The sequence below is a fragment of the Balaenoptera borealis genome (assembly GCF_965194805.1).
Source record: "Balaenoptera borealis genome assembly, chromosome: 19".
NCBI lineage: Eukaryota > Metazoa > Chordata > Mammalia > Artiodactyla > Balaenopteridae > Balaenoptera > Balaenoptera borealis.
Window position 1 is genome coordinate 11,518,046 of NC_138878.1, and position 18,161 is coordinate 11,536,206.

Below are 18,161 nucleotides of genomic sequence, written 5' to 3' on the forward strand. Positions count from 1 at the left end.
ATCTATGGAAAGAACCAACAGGTTAGGCATGGTATTGTGTGATCAAAAGGTAGGAAAGGGGCTTCCCTGGTGGCGCAGTGGTTGAGAGTCTGCCTGCTAGTGCGGGGGATGCGGTTCGGGCCCTGGTCTGGGAGGATCCCACATGCCGCGGAGCAACTAGGCCCGTGAGCCACAACTACTGAGCCTGCGCGTCTGGAGCCTGTGCTCCGCAACAAGAGAGGCCACGATAGTGAGAGGCCCGCGCACAGCAATGAAGAGTGGCCCCCGCTTGCTGCAACTAGAGAAAGCCCTAGCATAGAAATGAAGACCCAACATAGCAATCAATCAATCAATCTTTAAAAAAAAAAAAAAAGGAAAGATGGTGGCGCAGTGGTTAAGAATCCGCCTGCCAATGTAGAGGACACGGGTTCCAGCCCTGGTCCGGGAAGATCCCACATGCCGCAGAGCAACTAAGCCCGTGCGCCACAACTACTGAGCACGCGAGCCACAGCTACTGAGCCCGTGTGCCTAGAGTCCATGCTCTGCAACAATAGAAGCCACCTCAATGAGAAGCCCGTGCACCGCAACGAAGAGTAGCCCCCGTTCACCACAACTAGATAAAGCCCACGTGTAGCAATGAAGATGCAACACAGCCAAAAATAAATAAATAAAATAAATAAATTTATTTTAAAAAAAAAAGTTAGTTAGGAAAGGTGTGCTTGGGCCGGAGATGAGTAGAGCATGGGGGTGCCTGGCTTAAGGTTAGTTAGACTATAGCTTCGCTAAAGTGACAAGACAAAAGGGGCCTCCTGCGGAGAGCTGTTTACTGCCAAGAGCTCTTTCCTGCCAAAAGCTGCTTACATCTCCAGGTAGATGGCCTCAGAATTGAGTTGTTTGGTGTGGGGGAAATCTCCTCACACATACAATGAAAATTGGGTTCAAACTCAGGGACAGCCAGGGGCCTGCAACCAGAGACCCTGGGACCTGGATCCACCCACCAGCGATCCAGCGCTAGCCCCAGGACCCCCTGGGCCTCAGCCCCACCCACCAGTGGGCCGACACTAGCTCTGGGACTCCTGGACCCTGCAGCCAGAGATCCCAGGGCCTGACGCTGCATGCTGGTGCGCTGGCACTGGCCCCAGGACTTGGTTTCACCCACCGGTGGGTGGGCACCAGCCCCAGGATCACTGCAGCTCTGCTGCTGGCCTTGTCAGGACCCAGCTAACACACCAGCCCCAGGGCTCCTTGGGCCCCAGCTGTGCCCACCAGCAAGCCAAACCAGCTCTGAGACACCTTGCACCCCTCAGCCAGCCACCCCAGTTTCCAGCCCCACTGGAAACAGATCAGTGAGCTGGAAGACAGTAATGGAAATCACTGAAGCTGAACAGAAAAAAGGAAAAATAAAAAGAAATGAGGACAGTTTAAGAGAATTTGGGACAACATCAAGCATACTAAAATTCACATGATTGAGATCCCAGAAAGAGGAGAGAGAGAAAGGGACCGAGAATGTGTTTGAAGATAGAGTAACTGAAAACTTCCCTAACCTGGGAAAGGAAACAGACATTCAGGTCCAAGAAGCACAGAGAGTCCCAAACAGAATCAACCCAAAGAGAATCACAACAAGACACACTGTAATTAAAATGGCAAAAATTAAAGACAGAGAATCTTAAAAGCAGCAAGGGAAAAGCAACAAGTTATGTACAAGGGAGCTCCCAGAAGGCCATCAGCTGACTTTCCAGCTGATTGGAGGCAAGAAAAAGGTGAAGTACCGGCTGCTCTGTACAGGCATATCTGAGTTACATGCTTCTTCAGGGGTGCATGTTCAGAAAATGGTGGTGTTAGCATGATCCAAGGGTAGAGATTTTGGCCCTGACATCAAAAAGTCATCCATTGGACACTTGTGCAGGCCCAGCAGGAGGGTCCATGGTGCCAGTCAGTTTGAACTTGGCAAGACTAACTCCATGTTCCTGAAAAACAAACTAAGTAACCGTTACTATAGTGACCTTGTGTCACAGGTGTTATCTGTTGGGGGTGGTTAAAGGAGTCTTACCATAAGCTATGTGTCTAAGCTATGTGAAGCTTGGAGGGTATACAATTTGCTGGAACAATTAAGACAAGCTTGACTGGTGAGGGCAGGTTATGGGATGTTACTAAGCAAGTTAGAGTTTAAGGGATCTAACTCTTGACTGCCCTCGGTTTCAACCTCACTGTGGTAGACATTTTCATAAGAAATGCTGGTGGACTGGATACTTATTAATAACTAAATGGGATTCTAGTAATGTGCCAGTATCTTTTGACTTTTAAGATTGTTTTGTTATAAAGGATTCATGTTTGAAGACCAAGGGGTGGACTGTGTGAAAGGAAAAGCAAAATGGAGTTGCCATTGCTAAGAGAGCCTGGAGGCCACTAAGGAAGTGTGACTTATACACATCTCAGCCTGGATGGAATCTGACCTTTTGACTACTTACTGTCCTAATGGAGTCATTCAGAACATCTGCCAGAAACTCAAGATACTTATCAGAACCTTACCCTAAAATAACTCATGATAGCCTATCTACTTATTGGACCCGACCCTAAAATAATTTGTGATTCCTTAAGGACAAATGTTTTCCAACTTGTGTCAGAGTTGATCACAATTCTTGCCAGGCAACTTTTTACCTTGTGGCTTTTTGCCTCTATAAGCCGTGACTCTTCCTGGAAACACTCTTTTGGTTTTACTTGAATCTGTGTCTCCTGAATTGCAATTCTTACAACGCCCAGTAAACTCGTTTCTTATTTGCAGCCTCCTGCACTATTTCTTGGTTGACAACTGTGAAACTGTGATTTATAATAAGAAATAAATATTTGATCCTCATCCCCATTTCTGACACAGAGCTCCTAAGACTTTTTTGTTGTTCTTGTTGTTTTTTAAAAAATTGAAGCGTAGTTGATTTAGTGATACAATATCATGTTAGTTTCAGTTGTACAGCACAGTGATTTTATATATATATATATACTTCTTCAGATTCTCTTCCCTTATAGGTTATTACAAAATATTGAGTATAGCTCCCTGTGCTATACAGTAGGTCCTTGTTGGTTATTTTATTTTATTTTAATTATTTTTTTGCAGTTCTGTAACTTTATTTGACAATCAGCAGTTAGTGCTCATCCACATTACCTGTAGATTTTTCAAAGTGGTGACAGGAACATAGGTAACCAACCTATAGAGCTTGTTTGGTGAATCTTCATCTTCATTACGTTTTCTGAACAAAAATATGGAACACTTTACGAATTTGTGGGTCTTCCTTGTGCAGGGGCCATGCTAATCTTCTCTGTATCATTCCAGTTTTAGTATATGTGCTGCTGAAGCGAGCACTCTGCTTTATATAGAGCAGTGTGTATATGTTAATCCCAACCTCCTAATTTATCCCTCCACCCCACCTCCCTTTCCCCTTTGGTAACCATAAGATTGTTTTCCATGTCTGTGCGTCTCTGTTTTGGAAATAAGTTCATTTGTATTTTTTTCTTTTTTTTTTTAGATTCCACATATAAGTGATATCATATATATATATTTTTTAACATCTTTATTGGAGTATAATTGCTTTAAAATAGTGTGTTAGTTTCTGCTTTATAACAAAGTGAATCAGCTATACAGATATACATATATCCCCATATCTCCTCCCTCTTGCGTCTCCCTCCCACCCTCTCTATCCCACCCCTCTACGTGGTCACAAAGCACTGAGCTGATCTCCCTGTGCTATGCTACTGCTTCCCACTAGCTATCTGTTTTACATTTGGTAGTATATATAAGTCCATGCCACTCTCTCACTTCGTCCCAGCTTACCCTTACCCCTCCCCAGTCTTCAAGTCCATTCTCTACATCTATGTCTTTATTCCTGTCCTGCCCCTAAGTTCTTGATAACCCTTTTTTTTTCTTTTTTTAGATTCCGTATATATGTGTTAGCATACAGTATTTGTTTTTCTCTTTCTGACTTACTTCACTCTGTATGACAGACTCTAGGTCCATCCACCTCACTACAGATAACTCAATTTCATTTCTTTTTATGGCAGAGTAATATTCCATTGTATATATATGCCACATCTTCTTTTTTTTTTTTAAAGGAATTCCTTTATTTTTATTATTTATTTATTTATTTATTTATTTATTTATTTTTGACTGTGTTGGGTCTTCGTTTCTGTGCAAGGGCTTTCTCTAGTTGCAGCAAGCGGAGGCCACTCTTCCTTGCAGTGCGCGGGCCTCTCACTATCGCGGCCTCTCTTGTTGCAGAGCACAAGCTCCAGACGCACAGGCTCAGTAGTTGTGGCTCACGGGCCTAGTTGCTCCGCGGCATGTGGAATCTTCCCAGACCAGGGCTCGAACCTGTGTCCCCTGCATTGGCAGGCAGATTCTCAACCACTGTGCCACCAGGGAAGCCCCCCACATCTTCTTATCCATTCATCTGTGGATGGACACTTAGGTTGCTTCCATGTCCTGGCTATTGTAAATAGAGCTGCAGTGAACATTGTGGTGCATGATTCTTTTTGAATTATGGTTTTCTCAGGGTATATGCCCAGTGTTGGGATTGCTGGGTCGTATGGTAGTTCTGTTTTTAGTTTTTTAAGGAACCTCCATACTGTTCTCCATAGTGGCTGTATCAACTTACATTCCCACCAACAGTGCAAGAGGGTTCCCTTTTCTTCACACTCTCTCCAGCATTTATTGTTTGTAGATTTTTTGATGATGGCCATTCTGACCAGTGTGAGGTGATACCTCATTATAGTTTTGGTTTGCATTTCTCTAATGATTAGTGATGTTGAGCATCCTTTCACACGTTTGTTGGCAGTCTGTATATCTTCTTTGGAGAAATGTCTGTTTAGGTCTCCTGCCCATTTTTGGATTGGGTTTTTTGTTTTTTTGATATTGAGCTGCATGTGTTGCTTGTATATTTTGGAGATTAATCCTTTGTCAGTTGCTTCGTTTGCAAATATTTTCTCCCATTCTGAGGTTTTCGTCTTGTTATTGGTTTCCTTTGCTGTGCAAAAGCTTTGAAGTTTCATTAGGTCCCATTTGTTTATTTTTGTTTTTATTTCCATTTATCTAGGAGGTGGGTCAAAAAGGATCTTGCTGTGATTTATGTCACAGAGTGTTCTGCCTATGTTTTCCTCTAAGAGTTTGATAGTGTCTGGCCTTACATTTAGGTCTTTAATCCATTTTGAGTTTATTTTTGAGTATGGTGTTAGGGAGTGTTCTAATTTCATTCTTTTACATGTAGCTGTCCAGTTTTCCCAGCACCACTTATTGAAGAGGCTGTCTTTTCTCCATTGTATATCCTTGCTTCCTTTATCAAAAATAAGGTGACCACATGTGCGTGGGTTTATCTCTGGGCTTTCTATCCATTGATCTATATTTCTGTTTTTGTGCCAGTACCATACTGTCTTGATTACTGTAGCTTTATAGTATAGTCTGATGTCTGGGAGCCTGATTCTTCCAGCTCCGTTTTTCTTTCTCAAGATTGCTTTGGCTATTCGAGGTCTTTTGTGTTTCCATACAAATTGTGAAATTTTTTGTTCTAGTTCTGTGAAAAATGCCATTGGTAGTTTGATAGGGATTGCATTGAATCTGTAGATTGCTTTGGGTAGTATAGTCATTTTCACAATGTTGATTCTTCCAATCCAAGAACATGGTATATCTCTCCATCTGTTTGTATCATCTTTAATTTCTTTCATCAGTGTCTTATAATTTTCTGCATACAGGTCTTTTGTCTCCTTAGGTGGGTTTATTCTTAGGTATTTTATTCTTTTTGTTGCAGTGGTAAATGTGGGTGTTTCCTTAATTTCTCTTCCAGATTTTTCATCATTAGTATATAGGAATGCAAGAGATTTCTGTGCATTAATTTTGTATCATGCTACTTTACCAAATTCACTGATTAGCTCTAGTAGTTTTCTGGTAGCATCTTCAGGATTCTCTATGTATAGTATCATGTCATCTGCAAACAGTGACAGCTTTACTTCTTCTTTTCCGATTTGTATTCCTTTTATTTCTTTTTCTTCTCTGATTGCTGTGGCTAAAACTTCCAAAACTGTGTTGAATAATAGTGGTGAGGGTGGGCAACCTTGTCTTGTTCCTGATCTTAGTGGAAATGGTTTCAGTTTTTCACCATTGAGAATGATGTTTGCTGTGGGTTTGTCATATATGGCCTACTTTCTGGAGGGTTTTTATCATAAATGGGTGTTGAATTTTGTCGAAAGCTTTTTCTGCATCTATTGAGATGATCATATGGTTTGTATTCTTCAATTTGTTAATATGGTGTATCACATTGATTGATTTGCATATATTGAAGAATCCTTGTATTCCTGGGATAAACCCCACTTGATCATGGTGTATGATCCTTTTAATGTGCTGTTGGATTCTGTTCGCTAATATTTTGTTGAGGATTTTTGCATCTATGCTCATCAGTGATATTGGCCTGTAGTTTTCTTTCTTTGTGACATCTTTGTCTGGTTTTGGTAACAGGGTGATGGTGGTCTCATAGAATGAGTTTGGGAGTGTCCCTCCCTCTGCTATATTTTGGAAGAGTTTGAGAAGGATAGGTGTTAGCGCTTCTCTAAATGTTTAATAGAATTCTCCTGTGAAGCCATCTAGTGCTGGGCTTTTGTTTGTTGGAAGATTTTTAATCACAGTCTCAATTTCAGTGCTTGTGATTGGTCTATTTATATTTTCTGTTTCTTCCTGGTTCAGTCTTGGAAGGTTGTGCTTTTCTAAGAATTTGTCCATTTCTTCCAGGTTGTCCATTTTATTGGCATATAGTTGCTTGTAGTAATCTCTAAGGATCCTTTGTATTTCTGCAGTGTCAGTTGTTACTCCTTTTTCATTTTTAATTCTATTGATTTGAGTCTTCTCCCTTTTTTTCTTCATGAGTCTGGCTAATGGTTTATCAATTTTGTTTATCTTCTCAAAGAACCAGCTTTTAGTTTTATTGATCTTTGCTATTGTTTCTTTCCTTTCTTTTTCTTTTATTTCTGATCTGATCTTTATGATTTCTTTCCTTCTGCTAACTTTGGGGTTTTTTTGTTCTTCTAATTGCTTTAAGTATAAGGCTAGGTTGTTTATTTGAGACGTTTCTTGTTCCTTAAGGTAGAACTGTATTGCTATAAACTTCCCTCTTAGAACTGCTTTTGCTGCATCTGATAGGTTTTGGGTCATCATGTTTTCATTGTCATTTGTTTCTAGGTATTTTTTGATTTCCTCTTTGATTTCTTCAGTGATCTCTTGGTTATTAAGTAGTGTATTGTTTAGCCTCCATGTGTTTGTATTTTTTACAGATTTTTTCCTGTAATTGATATCTAGTCTCATAGTGTTGTGGTCGGAAAAGATACATGACATGATTTTAATTTTCTTAAATTTATCAAGGCTTGATTTGTGACCCAAGATATGATCTGTCCTGGAGAATGTTCCATGAGCACTTGAGAAGAAATTGTATTCTGTTGTTTTTGGATGGAATGTTCTATAAATATCAATTAAGTCCATCTTGTTTAATGTATCATTTAAAGCTTGTGTTTCCTTATTTATTTTCATTTTGGATTGATCTGTCCATTAGTGAAAGTGGGGTGTTAAAGTCCCCAACTATGATTGTGTTACTGTTGATTTCCCCTTTTATGGCTGTTAGCATTTGCCTTATGTATTGAGGTGCTCCTATGTTGAGTGCATAAATATTTACAATTGTTATATCTTCTTCTTGGATTGATCCCTTGATCATTATGTAGTGTCTTTCTTTATCTCTGCAATAGTCTTTATTTTAAAGTCTATTTTGTCTGATATGAGAATTGCTACTCCAGCTTTCTTTTGATTTCCATTTGCATGGAATATCTTTTTCCATCCCCTCACTTTCAGTCTGTATGTGTCCCTAGGTGTGAAGTGGGTCTCTTGTAGACAGCATATATATGGGTCTTGTTTTTGTATCCATTCAGCCAGTCTGTGTCTTTCGGTTGGAGCATTTAATCCATTTACATTTAAGGTAATTATCGATATGTATGTTCCTATTACCATTTTCTTAATTGTTTTGAGTTTGTTATTATAGGTCTTTTCCTTCACTTGTGTTTCCTGCCTAGAGAAGTTCCTTTAGCATTTGTTGTAAAGCTGGTTTGGTGGTGCTGAATTCTCTTAGCTTTTGCTTGTCTGTAAAGCTTTTAATTCCTCCATCAAATCTGAATGAGATCCTTGCTGGGTAGAGTAATCTTGGTTGTAGGTTTTTCCCTTTTATCACTTTAAATATGTCCTGCTACTCCCTTCTGGCTTGCAGAGTGTCTGCTGAAAGATCAGCTGTTAACCTTATGTGGATTCCCTTGTATGTTATTTGTTGTTTTTCCCTTGCTGCTTTTAATATTTTTTCTTTGTATTTAATTTTTGATAGTTTGATTAATATGTGTCTTGGTGTGTTTCTCCTTGGATTTATCCTGTATGGGACTCTCTGTGCTTCCCGGACTTAATTAACTATTTCCTTTCCCATATTAGGGAATTTTTCAACTATAATCTCTTCAAATATTGTCTCAGTCCCTTTCTTTTTCTCTTCTTCTTCTGGGACCCCTATAATTCGAATGTTGGTGCATTTAATGTTGTTCCAGAGGTCTCTGAGACTGTCCTCAATTCTTTTCATTCTTTTTTCTTTATTCTGCTCTGCAGTAGCTATTTCCACTATTTTATCTTCCAGGTCACTTATCCGTTCTTCTGTCTGTTATTCTGATATTGATTCCTTCTAGAGAATTTTTAATTTCATTTATTGTGTTGTTCATCATTGTTTGTTTGGTCTTTAGTTCTTCTAGGTACTTGTTAAACGTTTCTTGTATTTTCTCTATTCTATTTCCAAGATTTTGGATCATCTTTACTATAATTCTGAATTCTTTTTCAGGTAGACTGCCTAATTCCTCTTCATTTGTTTGGTCTGGTGGGTTTTTACCTTGCTCCTTCATCTTCTGTGTGTTTCTCTGTCTTCTCATTTTGCTTAACTTACTGTGTTTGGGGTCTCCTTTTCACAGGCTGCAGGTTCGTAGTTCCTGTTGTTTTTGGTGTCTGCCCCCAGTGGCTAAGGTTGGTTCAGTGAGTTGTGTAGGCTTCCTGGTGGAGGGGACTAGTGCCTGTGTTCTGGTGGATGAGGCTGGATCTTGTCTTTCTGGTGGGCAGGTCCATGTCTGGTGGTGTGTTTTGGGGTGTCTGTGACCTTATTGTGATTAGGCAGCCTGTCTGCTAATCGGTGGGGTTGTGTTCCTGTCTTGCTGGTTTTCTGGCATAGGGTGTCCAGCACTGTAGCTTGCTGGTCGTTGAGTGGAGCTGGGTCTAGCTTTGAGATGGAGATCTCTGGGAGAGCTTTCACTGTTTGATATTATGTGGAGCTGGGAGGTCTCTGGTGGACCATTGTCCTGAATTCGGCTCTCCCACCTCAGAGGCACAGGCCTGACACCCAGGCAGAGCACCAAGACCCTGTCAGCCACACAGCTCAGAAGAAAAGGGAGAAAAGAGAGAAAGGGAGAAAGGGAGAAAGAAAGAAAGAAAGAAAGAATAAAATAAAGTTATTAAAGTAAAAAATAATTATTAAAAATTAAAATTAAAAGGTAATAAAAATTTAAAAAAAAAATAAAAAGAAAGAAAGAAAGAAGAGAGCAACCAAACCAGAAAACATATCCACTAACAATAACAAGCATTAAAAAGTATACTAAAAAAAAAAAAAAAAGAACGGACAGACAGAACCCTAGGACAGTTGGTAAAAGTGAAGCTATACAGACAGAATCACACAAAGAAGCATACACATACACACTCACAAAAAGAGAAAAAGAAAAAAAATATATATTATATATATCATTGCTCCCAAAATCCATCATCTCAATTTTGGGATGATTCATTGTCTGTCCAGGTATTCCACAGATGCAGGGTACGTCAGGTTGATTGTGGAGATTTAATCTGCTGCTCCTGAGGCTGCTGGGAGAGATTTCCCTTTCTTTTCTTTGTTTGCACAGCTCCTGGGGTTCAGCTTTGAATTGAGCCCCGCCTCTGCTTGTAGGTCACCTGAGGACGTCTGTTCTTTGCTCAGACAAGACGGGGTTAAAGGAGCAGCTGATTAGGGGGCTCTGGCTCACTCAGGCCGGAGGGAGGGAGGGGTACGATGCAGGGCGAGCCTGCGGCAGCAGAGCCCAGTATGACATTGCACCAGCCTGAGGCGTGCCGTGCGTTCTCCCGGGGAAGTTGTCCCTGGATCATGGGACCCTGGCAGTGGCGGGCTGCACAGGCTCCTGGGAGGGGCGGTGTGGAGAGTGACCTGTGCTTGCACAGAGGCTTCTTGGTGGCGGCAGCAGCAGCCTTAGCGTCCCATGCCCGTCTCTGGGGTCCGCGCTGATAGCCGCAGCTCGCGCCCATCTCTGGAGCTCCTTTAAGTGGCGCTGTTTATCTCCTCTCCTCGTGCACCAGGAAACAAAGCTGCAAGAAAAAGTCTCTTGCGTCTTCGGCAGCTCCAGACCTTTTCCCGGACTCCCTCCTGGACAGCTGTGGCGCACTAGCCCCCTTCAGGCTGTGTTCACGCAGCCAACCCCAGTCCTCTCCCTGGGATCCGACCTCCGAAGCCCGAGCCTCAGCTCCCAGCCCCCGCCCGCCCCGGCGGGTGAGCAGACAAGCCTCTCGGGCTGGTGAGTGCTGGTCAGCACCAATCCTCTGTGCGGGAATCTCTCCGCTTTGCCCTCTGCACCCCTGTGGCTGTGCTCTCCTCCGTGGCTCTGAAGCTTCCCCCCCCCCCGCCACCCCCTGTCTCTGCCAGTGAAGGGGCTTCCTAGTGTGTGGAAACTTTTCCTCCTTCACAGCTCCCTCCCACTGGTGCAGGTACCATCCCTATTCTTTCGTCTCTGTTTTTTCTTTTTTCTTTTGTCCTACCCAGGTACGTGGGAAGTTTCTTGCCTTTTGGGAGGTCTGAGGTCTTCTGCCAGCATTCAGTAGGTGTTCTGTGGAGTTGTTCCACATGTAGATGTATTTCTGATGTATTTGTGGGGAGGAAGGTGATCTCCACATCTTACTCTTCCGCCATCTTGAAGGTCTCTCATATGATATTTATCTTTCTCTATTTGGGTTACTTAGTATGATAATTTTTAAAAAATTTATTTATGTATGTATATATGTATGTATTTATTTTGGCTGCACTGGGTCTTAGTTGTGGCACACAGGATCTTTGTTGTGGCATGTGGTCTTCTTAGTTGTGGCATGCAGACTTCTTAGTTGCAGCATGCATGTGGAACCTAGTTCCTTGACCAGGGATCGAACCTGGGCCTCCTGCATTGGGAGCACAGAGTCTTACCCACTGGACCACCAGGGAAGTCCCTGTATGATAATTTCTAGGTCCATCCATGTTGCTGCAAATGGCATTACTTCATTCTTTTTAATGGCTGGGTAATGTTCCGTTGTATATATGTATACCACATCTTCTTTATCCATTCATCTGTCAATGCCCAGGAGTGGGATTGCTGCATCATATTTAGTTTTTTAAGGAACCTCCATACAGTTATCCATATGGTTGTACCAATTTAGATTTCCACCAACAGTGTAGGATGGTTCCCTGTTTCCACACCCTCTCTAGCATTTATTGTTTGTAGACTTTTTGATGATGGCCATCCTGACTGGTGTGAGGTGATATGTCATTGTAGTTTTGATTTGCATTTCTCTGATAATTAGCGATGTTGAGCATCTTTTCATCTGCTTTTTGACCATCTGTATGTCTTCTTTGGAGAAATATCTATTTAGATCTTTCACCCATTTTTTGATTGGGTTGTTTGTTTTTTTGATGTTGAGCTGCATGAGCTGTTTATATATTTTGGAGATTAATCCCTTGTTGGTTGCTTCATTTGCAAATATTTTCTCCCATTCTGTGGGTTGTCTTTTCGTTTTGTTTATGGTTTCCTTTGCTGTGCAAAAGTTGTTGTTTTTTTAAAATAAATAATTTTTTAAAAAATTAATTTGGCTGCTCTGGCTCTTAGTTGCAGCACACAGGATCTTTGTTGCTGCCTGTGGGATATTTTAGTTGCAGCATGCAGGATCTTTTTTAGTTGCGGCACGCGGGATCTTTTTAGTTGTGGCATGCAGGATCTTTAGTTGTGGCATGCGGCATCTTTAGTTGCAGCATGCAAATTCTTAGTTGGGGCATGTAGGATCTAGTTCCCTGACCAGGGATTGAACCCGGGCCCCCTGCATTGGGAGTGCACAGTCTTAGCCACTGGACCACCAGGGAAATCCCTGTGCAAAAGTTTTAAGTTTAATTAGGTCCCATTTGTTTATTGTTGTTTTTATTTTCATTCCTCTAGGAGGTGGATCAAAAAAAGTATTGCTGTGATTTATGTCAGAATGTGTTCTGCCTATGTTTTCCTATAAGCGTTTCATAGTATCTGGCCTTACATTTAGGTCTTTAATCAATTTTGAGTTTGTTTTTGTGTATGGTGTTAGGGAGTGTCCTAATTTCATTCTTTTACATGTAGCTGTCCAGCTTTCCCAGCGCCACTTATTGAAGAGCCTGCATTTTGTCTACTGTATATTCTTGCCTCCTTTGTCATAGATTAGTTGACCATAGGTGCATGGGTTTATCTCTGGAGTTGCTATCCTGTTCCATTGATTTATATTTCTGTTTTTGTGCCAGTACCATACTGGTTTGATTACTGTAGCTTTGCAGTAATGTCTCAAGTCAGGGAGCCTCATTCCTCCAGCTCAGTTTTTCTTTCTCAAGATTGCTTTGGCTATTCAGGGTCTTTTGTGTTTTGATACAAATTGTAAAATTTTCTGTTCTAATTCTGTAAAAAATGCCATTGGTAATTTGATAGGGACTGCATTGAATCTGTAGATTGCTTTGTGTAATATAGTCAATTTGACAATATTGATTCTTCTAATCCAAGAACAAGTTATATGTCTCCATCTGTTTCTGTCATCTTTGATTTCTTTCATTAGCATCTTATAGTTTTCAGAGTACAGGTCTTTTGCCTCCTTAGATAGGTTTATTCCTAGGTATTTTATTCTATTTGATGAGATGGTAAATGGAATTGTTTCCTTAATTTTTCTGATCTTTTGTTGGTGGTGTATTAGAATGCAACAAATTTCTGTGTATTCATTTTGTATCCTGCAACTTTATCAGATTCATTGATGTGCTCTAGTAGTTTTCTGGTAGCATCTTTAGGATTTTCTATGTATAGTATTATGTCATCTGCAAACAGTGACAGTTTTATGTCTTCTTTTCCAATTTGTATTCCTTTTATTTCTTTTTCACCTCTGATTGCCATGGCTAGGACTTCCAAAACTATGTTGAATAATAGTGGTGAGAGTGGACATCCTTGTCTTGTTCCTGATCTTAGTGGAAATGCTTTCAGTTTTTCACCATTGAGAATGATGTTTGATGTGGGTTTGTCATATATGGCCTTTATTATGTTGAGGTAGGTTCCCTCTATGCCCACTTTCTAGAGAGTTTTTATCATAAATCGGTGTTGAATTTTGTCAAAAGCTTTTTCTGCATCTATTGAGATGATCATATGGTTTTATTCTTCAATTTGTTAATATGGTGTATCACATTGATTGATTTACATATATTGAAGAATCCCTGCATCCCTGGGATGAATCCCACTTGATCATGGTGTATGATCCTTTTAAAGTGTTGTCGGATTCTGTTTGCTAGTATTTTGTTGAGGATTTTTGCATCTATATTCATAAGTGATATTGGTATGTAATTTTCTTTTTTTGTCATATCTTTGTCTGGTTTTGGTATCAGGGTGATGGTGGCCTCATAGAATGAGTTTGGGAGTGTTCCTTCCTCTGCAATTTTTTGGAAGAGTTTGAGAAGGATGGGTATTAGCTCTCCTCTAAATGTTTGATAGAATTCACCTGTGAAGCCATCTGGTCCTGGACTTTTGTTTGTTGGAAGATTTTTAATCACAGTTTCAATTTCATTACTTGTGATTGGTCTGTTCATATTTTCTATTTCTTCCTGGTTCAGTCTTGGAAGGTTATACCTTTCTAAGAGTTTGTCCATTTCTTCCAGATTGTCCATTTTATTGGCATAGAGTTGCTTGTAGTAGTCTCTTAGGATGCTTTGTATTTCTGCAGTGTCTGTTGTAACTTCTCCTTTTTCATTTCTAATTTTATTGATTTGAGTCCTCTCCCTCTTTTTCTTGATGAGTCTGGCTAATGGTTTATCAATTTTGTTTATCTTCTCAAAGAACCAGCTTTTAGTTTTATTGACCCTTGCTATTGTTTTCTTTGTTTCTATTTCATTTATTTCTGCTCTGATCTTTATGATTTCTTTCCTTCTGCTAACTTTGAGTTTTGTTTGTTCTTCTTTCTCTAGTTCCTGTAGGTGTAAGGTTAGATTGTTTATTTGAGATTTTTCTTGTTTCTTGAGGTAGGCTTGTATAGTTATAAACTTCCCTCTTAGAACTGCTTTTGCTGCATCCCATAGGTTTGGGATCGTCGTGTTTTCATTGTCATTTGTCTCTAGGTAGTTTTTGATTTCCTCTTTGATTTCTTCAGTGATCTCTTGGTTATTTAGTAATGTATTGTTTAGCCTCCATGTGTTTGTGTTTTTAACGTTTTTTTCCCTGTAATTCATTTCTAATCTCATAGCGGTGTGGTCAGAAAAGATACTCGATATGATTTCAGTTTTCTTAAATTTACTGTGGCTTGATTTGTGACCCAAAATGTGATCTATCCTGGAGAATGTTCCATGCGCACCTGAGAAGAAAGTGTAATCTGCTGGTTCTGGATGGAATGTTCTATAAATATCAATTAAATCTATCTGGTCTATTGTGTCATTTAAAGCTTCTGTTTCCTTATTTATTTTCATTTTGGATGATCTGTCCATTGGTGTAAATGAGGTGTTAAAGTCCCCCACTATTATTGTGTTACTGTTTATTTCCTCTTTTATAGCTGTTAGCAGTTGCCTTATGTATTGAGGTGCTCCTATGTTGGGTGCATATATATTTATAATTGTTATATCTTCTTCTTGGATTGATCCCTTGATCATTATGTAGTGTCCTTCCTTGTCTCTTGTAACATTCTTTATTTTAAAGTCTATTTTATCTGATATGAATATTGCTCCTCCAGCTTTCTTTTGATTTCCATTTGCATGGAACATCTTTTTCCATCCCCTCACTTTCAGTCTGTATGTGTCCCTAAGTCTGAAGTGGGTCTTTTGTAGACAGCATATAGATGGGTCTTGTTTTTGTATCCATTCAGCAAGCCTGTGTCTTTTGGTTGGAGCACTTAATCCATTCATGTTTAAGGTAATTATCGATATGTATGTTCCTATGACAATTTTCTTAATTGTTTTGTGTTTGTTTTTGTAGGTCCTTTTCTTCTCTTGTGTTTCCCACTTAGAGAAGTTCCTTTAGCATTTGTTGTAGAGCTGGTTTGGCGGTGCTGAATTCTCTTAGCTTTTGCTTGTCTGTAAAGCTTTTGATTTCTCCATCGAATCTGAATGAGATCCTTGCCAGGTAGAGTAATCTTGGTTGTAGTTTCTTCCCTTTCATCACTTTAAGCATATCTTGCCACTCCCTTCTGGCTTGTAGAGTTTCTGCTGAGAAATCAGCTCTTAACCTTATGGGAGTTCCCTTGTATGTTATTTGTCGTTTTTCCCTTGCTGCTTTCAATAATTTTTCTTTGTCTTTAATTTTTGCCAGTTTGATTACTATGTGTCTTGGCGTGTTTCTCCTTGGGTTTATCCTGTATGGGCCCCTCTGCGCTTCCTGTACTTGGGTGGCTATTTCCTTTCCCATGTTAGGGAAGTTTTCGACTATAATCTTTTCAAATATTTTCTCGCGTCCTTTCTCTTTTCTCCTTCTGGGACCCCTATATGTGAATGTTGTTGTGTTTAATGTTGTCCCAGAGGTCTCTTAGGCTGTCTTCATTTCTTTTAATTCTTTTTTCTTTATTCTGTTCCATGGCAGTGATTTCCACCATTCTGTCTTCCAGCTCACTTATTCATTTTTCTGCCTCAATTATTCTGCTAGTGATTCCTTCTAGTGTAGTTTTCATTCCAGTTATTGTACTGTTCATTTCTGTTTGTGTGTTCCTTAAATCTTCTAGCTCTTTGTTAAACATTTCTTGTGCCTCCATTCTTTTTCCCAGATCTTGGATCATCTTTACTATCATTACTCTAAATTCTTTTTCAGGTAAGTTGCCTATGTCCACTTCATTTAGTTGTTCTTGTGGGTTTTTATCTTGTTCCTTTGTCTGGAATATATTTGTCTGCAGTCTCATTTTGTCTAACTTTCTGTGTTTGTGGTCTCCTTTCCTCTGGCTGCAGGATTGTAGCTCCTCTTATTTCTTGAGTCCACCCCCTGGTGGGTGAGGTTGGTCCTGAGGCTTGTGCAGGCTTCCTGGTGGGAGGTACTGGTGCCTGCTCACTGCTGGGTGGACTGGGTCTTGTCCATCTCATGTGCAGGGCCATGTCAAGAGGTGTGTTTAGAGGTGGATGTGAGCTCAGAACAGCTTTAGGCAGCCTGTCTGCTGATGGGTGGGGCTGTGTTCCTATCCTGCTAGTTGTTTGGCCAGAGGTGTTCCAGCACTGGAGCCTGTAGGCTGTTGGGTAGGGCCAAGTCTTGATGCAAAAATGGTGACCTCTGGAAGAGCTCACGCCAATCAGTTTTCTCTGGGACCTCTCTGCCACCAGTGTCCTTGCCCCCGCTGTGAGCCACATCCAACCTTCCCCTCCCCAGGAGACCCTCCAAGACTCATAGGTAGGTCCAGCCCAGGCTTCTGTGGAGTTACTGATTTATGCTGGATTCCAGTGTATGTGTAAGCTTGTGTGCTCCCTCCAAGAGTGGAGTCTCTGTTTCCCCTAGTCCTGTGGAGCTCCTACACTCAAGCCCTGCTGGCCTTCGAAGCCAAATGCTCTGGGGGTTACTCCTCCTGATGCCAGACCTTAGGCTGGGGAGCCTGCTGTGGGGCTCAGAACTCTCACTCTTGTGGGAGAACCTCTGCGATATAAGTATTTTCCAGTTTGTGAGTCACCCTCCCTGCGGGTGTGGGATTTGATTACGTTGCTAAAGTGCCCCTCCTACTGTCTCGTTGTGGCTTCCTCTTTGTCTTTGAATGTAAAATATCTTTTTTGGTAGGTTCCAGTCTTTTTTGTAGATGGTTGTTCAGCAGTTAGTTGTGATTTGAGTGTTTTTGTGAGGGGAGGTGAGCTCAAGTCCTTCTACTCTGCCATCTTTTCTGAAATCGAGGGGCTGCTTTTAGTTCGGATGCTTGCTGTCTCTTTCCTCAGTGTGTGCTGGCTGTTATCTTCTTGATATGGGGTGTTCAGGTGCAGCGGCCCTTGCGCACTCCCAGGATGGTGGGGGCAGGCCTTGGTGCCTGCTCACGTGTCTTGTATGTGCAGCTGCTCTCTGCACACTCTGGGCACAGCAGGGGCAGTGCTTGGTACCTGTTCATGGGTCTTGTAGCAGTGGCCTGTGCCCACCTCTGCAGCCCACGATGGTGGCATCAACTTGCACTCACCCCCGAAACTCCTGTAGGCAGTGTCCTGTTGTGTGGGAGGGCTCACAGGGTAGAAGCACTTATGGTGGTCCTGCCCCTCTCCTCATGTGCTCCCCAGTAATGGTACCTTGCCTCTCTGGTGGGCCCAGGTTTCTTCTGAGTACACCCTCAGTTGCCACAGTCCAGCCTCTTCAGGCTGTCCCTGGGCAGCCAACCCTGGTCCTCTCCCTGGGTTTGACCTCTGAAGCCTGAACATCAGCGCCCAGCCCCCACTTGCACCAACAGACGGGGGTCTCAGGGTGGGGAGCGCAGGGCAGTGGTGCTGACCTTCTGTGCAGGTTATTCTCCATTTTCCCTTCTGCAAACCAGTTGCTGCACTCTCCTTCTAGGCTCCAAAGCTCCCCCTCCATCCAGGCTGATCTCCCTGTGGTGAGGAGGCTTCCCAGGAGGTGGGAACCTTTCCTCCTTCACAGCTCCCTCCCTTGGGCGCTGGCCCCATCCAAACTCCTCTTTCTTTTTCCTTTTGTCTGGTTATATGGAGGTTTTCTTGCCCTTTTGGAAGTCTGAGGTCTTCTGTTGGTGTTCAGTAGATGTTCTGTGTGAACTGTGTCACTTGTAGATGTATTTTTAATGTTTCTGTGGGAGAAGGTGAGCTTCCTGTCCTACTCCTCTGCCATCTTTTTTTTTTTTTTTAATTTAAATTAATTAATTAATTTATTTA